The 7843-nt window shown below is 37.0% G+C and overlaps 1 protein-coding gene across 1 annotated transcript in view; it reads left to right on the top strand.

Moving 5' to 3' along the window:
- The window catches only part of ZNF366 (zinc finger protein 366), a 33570-nt gene that overhangs the window by 6809 nt on the left and 18918 nt on the right, over positions 1-7843 (top strand). The window lies entirely within an intron of this gene.

Genomic DNA, 7843 nt, shown 5'->3' with positions numbered 1-7843 from the left:
TTAATACTAGAGTGGTTTGGGAAATGTTCAGAATTTGTAATAATTTTGTTTTTCTTGTCACATTATTCTTTTCTCTTTTTGTTTTTAATTCTTTGTGGGGTAATTTATTTTTTTTTTTTTTGTTTTTTTCTGTTTTTTGGCAAAAAAAAAAAAAAAATTTGCATTTGTTTGTGATTCTAGTCTCTGTTCCAGTAACTGCTGGTGTTACTTGCCTAAGTATGAGCTGTTTTTCCCACTCCATATGCTAATTTATTGAATTCAGTAAAACTAGTATGTTAAATCTGTTTCAGTTTAAGATAAATTTACCTCGAGAAGTGTTGTCCATATTTACCATAGGAATTTGTTTTCCAAATGATGAAGATTGCAGAAGTAACATAAAATTTGGTTTGAATTTCAGATTTTCTGTAGTTTTCGCAACAAAGTAGTGCTTACTTTTAAAACTTTCTAGAAGTTAGCAAAATAATTAACAGCAATATGCAGGTGGTGTTTTGGGGATCAGCGAGGGAAAGCATCTTTGTTGTTCAATCAAGGACAAGATTCAAATTTGGCATCACAAGCAGAGGACAAAGACAGAGAGGAAGGTCTCTTAAATTACTACTTACAGATACTTCATATGATCAGTGCAAAAAATGCCATTCTGTGCTGGAATTGAAGAAAGAAATACATTTCTCTGCATACTAAATAAACTGATTTTTAAAAAATGAACCCTCATTGAAATGCAATTGTGAGATGTATGTGCAAGCGATAATTTTCTGGACAATAGATGCATATTCCGCACAGTTTCAATGCTTTAACAGAAATTTCATGCCCTGGCAGTTTGGAAAGTAGAACTCCCCATTCACARCATGGATATATCAAAAGAAATTCCTTCCAAAGCCACAGAACTTTGCCTCAAGGGCCTTTTAAAACTCTGTCTTATGGATATGATTCTTTTTCTTTTTTCTAGCTGGGTCTCAAAGAAGTAAACACAGTGGTGTCCTAAGAATAGTATTGATWTGTCTAATTCCTTCAGTGTGTTTTCTACTGTACTTAGGTTCAGAGGGAAATAACAAAGTCACTACTAAGCCAACTTAATTACAAGTGAGTAATAGAGGCTAATAAGGATTAACCAGTCCTTACAGCCAAGCCGCTTTTCCAGCAAGAAATCTGCTCAGACTTCACTGAAATAAAATGTATTCATAATTCCTGAATTAATGGGAAAGCATTATCCAGTAATTACTTTTAATAACTAGACAACACCAAGAGAAGCGTTCGGTAGCAGATACGTTTTTATAAATACATACACACACACACACGTGTGTGTGTGTAGATATATACACATAAATATGTGTGTGTGTGTGTATATGTGTACATTTCTGTCACTTTCTGGGTGAAATCCTCTTCTGTCAATTCTTATGGGATATAATATATCTTATAGAAACACATGATACCGACCACTTGAGAAACCTTCAGTTTCACTGSGAGTTTTGAATTGTGTGAAACAAGGAATTGAGAACAAAAGAAATACAAACAGCAATGGTCCTGCTGAGGACTCATAATACTCATCCACGTTTAAGAAAAACTAGCCTTTCATTAAAACTGAATCTGTTTCGGAAACTTTTTATGAAATGTCTTYCATAAAATCCTCTTCTCCTTTGGCCCTTCTCCAATTATGTGGGCATATTTTACCTGGTAGTTTMTTTTTTAAAGTACATGCAACACCCAGAAGGTGCCATTTACTGCTGATGGAGGGAGCCAGCTGTCTGGCTTGAAGAATCAAATTGAAGGTGGCCCTTAGCTACCCTTTGAGATAACAAAGAGTTGGGAGGGGAACAGACAGTCTCTCTGGCCTCCATATAGGTGATAAGGACACTGGGATTACAGTAGGAAGGAAAGCTCAATGTATTTCCTTTTTAAAGGTCATGAATGGCAGTGAAAGGTTTGCTTTCAAAATAACAGCTCAAGCAGGACAGCATGAGGGTTATAGAAGGGCATGCTTTTTTGATCATTCTAATTTTGGATATTCTGCATAGATGTGTTATTTTTCTTAAAATAACAGCTCAAATCTTCTCTGTTCTGTTTATAGTGTTTAATGATTGTGCACTGTAGGTGGAAAGATTATATCAGATTTGTTCTCTAAGTCCTGCACACTCTATCAAACATCATTATTTTACTACCAGATCCTTCCTAATATTTATCTTATTCATTYGTTCTTCAATTCACCCTGTCCTTATAGTATCTGTATGGAGAGTAAGCAAATCTGAAAGYTTCATGAATGCTATTTGATAATTTTCCAGAGGAAAAACTATTTAACACATAGGATTCCTACAGTTTTAATTTGCAATGGCAGATATGGGATAGACAGGAAACAGGGATGGAGTGATAGGACTTCAATAAACAGTGATTAAAGTGACTCTGCATACTTTATAAAGGCAGGGACACATCCATGGTTCCAGACTCTGACATGAGAGCTACTTATCCACTTAAGGATAGGAAGAAATTTGTCTGACTGGCATTGCCTCATAGCAGTCTAATCCCAAATCTTGTTCTCAGCTACACCCAGATATTCCATAATTATTTCAACACCACACAGATGATGTCAGGGAGAGAATTCAGTCTTCTTCTTAGGATGAGAGTTTGATTGAGTAATTAATTAAGCTGGTCAATTTGTCATTAATTCCAATTCCTGCCTAGTGAGGGCAGGCTCAAATTGCATTTCCGCCCTGTCTGCTGGCATGCCTCACGTCACATTTCAAACTCTGCTACTGCATGTACTCCAAATGTCACCATTATGGCTAACCTGATCTGATCAGCCCCGAGCTTTGCACGGGATGTCTATGCCCAAGTGCTCTTGGGAGGCCAGTSCTATAAGAACACTTACATGTAACTGAATATACACTGACAACATCAAATYTGGGGCAAAATACAGCAGCCACAACATGGGAGACTGATTAATTTCCCTCCAGAGGAGTTTGGACCCACATCTCTAACCTCTAAGGGAAGTGGCCAGCTAAAGGGTGGCCCTGGTCTCCTTTGGCCAGAGCTGGACCTTTAGACAAATAAAAGTGCAAGKGTCAAGGAGCAGGGAGTAGAGTGAAGTTAGATGTGATTGTTAGGGGCTGCAGACTCCACCCCTCTAGAGTCTGGACTCCTCCCAGCTGTAACTTCAGGTTACAATTTATTTGCAGGAAGTTTTTTAAGATGCTTGAAGACTGTGCTGGAAAGTTGACATAATACACCTTCCTGTTTCTTGTATTCTTCACAAGACCAATGTCTTGGGTTAGCTACCCTGCTAGCCCGAGCTGACATGTCTGGTTTTACATCCTCCTGTGCTTCACTAGAGGTGCTGCTTCCAGCTACRCTTAACAGGTGTTTGTGGAGGAACAGAGAAATGAGAAAGGTTGGGCCAGAGCCCACCCTGCTGTGGGCAGAGATGAGGCCAGGCTACACTGTGGACTCAGCAGAGATCTGCCAGCAAATAGGTGTTCCCTCTCCTCCTCCTTCCTACTCCAGTGCAGCCTTGAATTCCATGTTGGAATCAACAAACTAGGCAGAGGGAGGTTCTCAGCTGAGAACAGAAAATCTTACTTTTAGACCAGGTAACTTGCTCTGCCTTGCAGGCTCCCATCATGTGTAGCTGTTGTTTGTGGTCACTTTTTGTAGACAGCTAATACTTCAGAGTCTGTAGGCTCAACATTCACTTCATTTCTCAGGTTTTCTCTGTGTTGCTGACCATTTTAGCAAACAGAATAGAGAAGTAGAGAGGGAGTGAACAACAGATGGAATACAGAAGTGAAGAGGGAAGAACACGTAAGAGAAGAACTAAGAAAACTCATAAAGAGGAAGAAAAAAAGGAAAAAAAAAGGAGAGAGGAGGATAAGAAAAGAAAAATAAAGAACCAAAACAGCAGCCTAAAACTATACTCAAAAACTATTTTGTACATACCCTGTAATGACTAGGGGGGTCCATAGGGCTGAAGTACTGCTAGGGGCATTGCCAGTAAGGCCCTAGGGTAGACKATCAGCCAGTAACCCAGCCATGCTGTTCTGTCACCCTCACCCTCTCTCTTGTAATGTGAGAGAAGAGTAGAGACAATGATGGCAGAAGGGTCCCTAAATCTAACCAATGCAAACATTGAAAAGCAAATTGTGCCATAAAGTACCCTATAAACACATTCAATGCCACAAAAAAATTCCCTAGCTTTGGCAGGCTGCATAGTGGGACTGCTCCAGACTTTGAGCAGAGGAAATCCAAAAGGTAGTTTAATACTATCAGTAATTACCAAAACAAAAATGATCTGTAAGTTACAGAAAAGAGAATGTGCAAAATTTTGATATTATTTTAAGGCATTTTCCCTATTATAATGAGTACCAAAATAATTAGACTCCTGTGAAACTTCTCCTAGTGACGTGCTCTCTAAAAATGAATACAAATCCAAATTAMGCACAAATCTAAAAGAATTTCAAAGGCTGATCTATATTCAGTGCAGGCAAATGGTTATGCTTGTTAAATTTCTGTATTTCTAATTTCCAGCTAATATAAAACAAAAATTATGCAAGTGGAAAYGTTAAAATTTGGGGAAAGTAAAGACAATGCAGGGACACTATTTCTACCATTTTCTGTGAGAAGACCCATTTCATGGTTTTGGTGCCACCTCCCAGACCATAATAATGCAGCTGCCCTGGATAAGAAGCCTYGAGACAAGAAGGAATATCTAAAATGACCAAACTTCAAACATGAAGCTTGGAAAATGCCAAATAACAAACAAAGGGGAAAATATTATTTAATAAATAAGATATCCTTGAAAGTTCATCACTTGTTGCATTTGTTTACGGCATCATGTTAAGCYGTCAGTTTTTAAACCAACTAAATTTCTTTGATTTGCATCAAGCTTGTCTCCAAAGATTGCCACCTGCTGACCTATGTTCTGAGGATATGTTTTTCATTTGGTTGTGGCAAGATGGGTTCCTATCTCACTGAGCCACAGAATCTGTTAGAAATAACAGGACAAACTGTGAGTATCACTTTCAAACTTCATTGGAAGTCTCCCCACAAGCCTTAGTGAGCTCTGATTAAGTCCTCAGAAAAATTACAAAGGTTATCACTTTTGTTTTACCAAGCATTTACTGAGAACAGCCCCCCCACCCCACCATTTGTCAATAGAAAGAAGAAGTTTAATCCTGAAGCCTGCACTAGCAGATGAAGGTAATTTCCCAGGGAGAAGTGAAAAGACAGTGAGCTTCATAATACTATCATATTAATGTACGGAAAAAAAAAACCTGATCTGGTCCACTTCTCATTTTCAGTCATTCCAGGTCATGTTCATGAACAATTGTTTACTCGTTTCCAATTCCAGTTCTAATAGTGATGGTAATCCAAAAAAGGGAAGAGGAATATGTATGGCAATATCTTTATCTTGGTAGYATTCTCCATTTAAGCAGACATAGGCCTCAAAAAAGGCATGGGACAAGAAGCCTTAGATCTCCACAGACAATTGAGTTAATCGTGAAACCACGGACTTCATTTGACACTGGGTCTATATGCGTCTGACAGTGAGAAAACAAGTGTTTGTAGACGTTGTGTTGAAAAAGATTTGACTAAACTCAGTGAATATTATTTGCAGCTCAGATCCTTTTTTCTTAAAGCGTCCACTGTACTTGTGTCTCCTTCATCACCATCTGCGCTCATCAATTTTGGATAYTTTCCATAAATCCATATCTATTTTTATGAGGTAGTCAAATTTTTGACTTCTGTCAGCTCCAGACTGTGGCAGAAGAAGTGCTCTTTTCATTAAAATGTAAATAATCTTTTAGGTTAGCTTCAAATATTGTAGTAGAGAAACTTGAAGGCTGATTTGGGGGTCCTAATATACATTTAATTTATATCTAWTGTGCACACATTTTATATACTCAGACTGAATATACTAACATATACTCTGTATTARTCAATGGAGTCCATTTTCCAAAATATTCTTCTTTAAATGAGGATATTTATGCCTGGAGAACTTGGATGGAGAATACTTGCCTGGGCTTCTCTAAAGATTATAATAGGTCTGACACTGATTTTAGAGAAATTCTGGGGTGGGTTTGGACATGGTTTTTAGTTTCTGCCTGAAAGGGTTCACGCTGCGATTGGAGGAAAATAACAGGGAAAATTGTAAGGARGGATCAGACGTACTACCTGAAAATACTTGGTTACCAGTAACAGACATATTGACYTATGTACAAGTATTCTTGGCATTTTCAAAGTCTGAAAAGTAACTTTAAGCAGCATAGATTCAGTAGGAAGCACTTCRCTGTTGAAATGAAATTAATTCACCATAGTTAAGTCCCTCAGTCAGATCCTGAGACAGACACAAGTCTTGCATAAATAGCAAATGAGAGAAAACTGTGCAAATAATTTGCTGCTTAGTTCAACAGCTGTATAACTGAATACATTTAAAACCAAAACATATTTGGAAGAACAGACTGAGAGCCCATTAAACCTATTAAGATAAGGATAACTATCACCATAGCAACAGTTGACAAGAATCAATGATGGAAAAAAACCCAGCTGGTTGTTCAATAAAGCTGAAGCTCACCAACTGCTCAACTTTAGCTCAATAAACGAAATTGTGTTAAATTTGTCACTGATCCTTACCACATTCAACAGAAACAGCTGCTCGTTTTTGTTCTTCCTTCATAGATGCCAATATTTCACGCGTTAAAAGGAGAGCAGAATTGCATTCTTWCAGGGTGTGGTTACTACAGTCCTACATGTTTAATTAAACATGGATTTTCTCTTCCAGATAAGAGACATTGTTCAGCCTATTTGGCCCCCTTCAAACTTCCTCCACTTTTGTCTGTTTCATCTTCTTCTGAAAGAGCAAACACAAGTGCAAAGCTCCTTATGGGATATAATTTTCACTCATCTTAGCCTCATTTCTGGCTTTAAGRTTATGTTACCCAAGAGAAAAATCAAAATAGTAGTAGTCAGTGTTTAAATCTGAGAAACTTCATAACATCATGCTTTTGTGGCTGGACTAAAAAAATTAGTCTTTAGACAGAAGGTACTTTCACCCAGGAAGCAGAATCTTGATTCTACTGAAGTCTTAAAAAGATTTGCTGCTGACTCCAGTACAGAATATTAACTGGAAACTGTAACAACACATTTCCTTGTAGAGTGAATAGCATAATTTACATACTTTCGTTAATTCTTCATCTTAGAAATGAGTGGACATGAGAAAGGGATTCATATTCTGCATTAAACTCTCTTCCTCATTCATGGAAGTTAACAAAATTATTAGTTGCTATATAGATATTCTATTTTGGAAATTCCTCAGTAAATATCTCAACTCACTGTAATATTTATTTTGTTTTTAAAGGGCTTAATTTTAAAGAGTTAAAGGGCTTAACTTWAAAGAGTTAATTTGTGGTTTTGTTTYTCAAAATATTTCCATTTACTTAAAGAAGGAAAATTGGAGGATGTTTGCCTTATCTACAGAAATGAACTTTTTAATAAGTTCTTGAATGCTTGGTTTTGTGGTGGRTGTTATGCTTAAGGCCCAATACAGCATGGAAATCTCTGTCTTAGTRAGCTTTCCTGACCAAGTTTTCAAAACCTAGTAGCTGATATATTACTGATAAAAGCTAGAATTTTTGATGACCGTCCCATATTTAGAAACACACTCCATAGCATTACATTTAAATACTAAGTTTTGTAGAAAGAAKGAAATTTTAAAGTTTTTATATAGGAAACACAAAAGGTTCCTAGGTGATATTTGAATACAAAAATATTTAAATAAAATTAAATATTAAAATAATGCAAAAAAGACACTAAATTCTGAATCCTTCCCTGCCTTTTTTRTTGTGTATTAAATTGACAT

The sequence above is a fragment of the Malurus melanocephalus genome, unplaced genomic scaffold (assembly GCF_030028575.1).
Source record: "Malurus melanocephalus ecotype Western Australia unplaced genomic scaffold, MMel_1.1 scaffold_31, whole genome shotgun sequence".
In the NCBI taxonomy this organism is placed as follows: domain Eukaryota; kingdom Metazoa; phylum Chordata; class Aves; order Passeriformes; family Maluridae; genus Malurus; species Malurus melanocephalus.
Note: the sequence above shows the minus strand (reverse complement) of the source record. Positions and strands in the feature narration are given on the sequence as shown.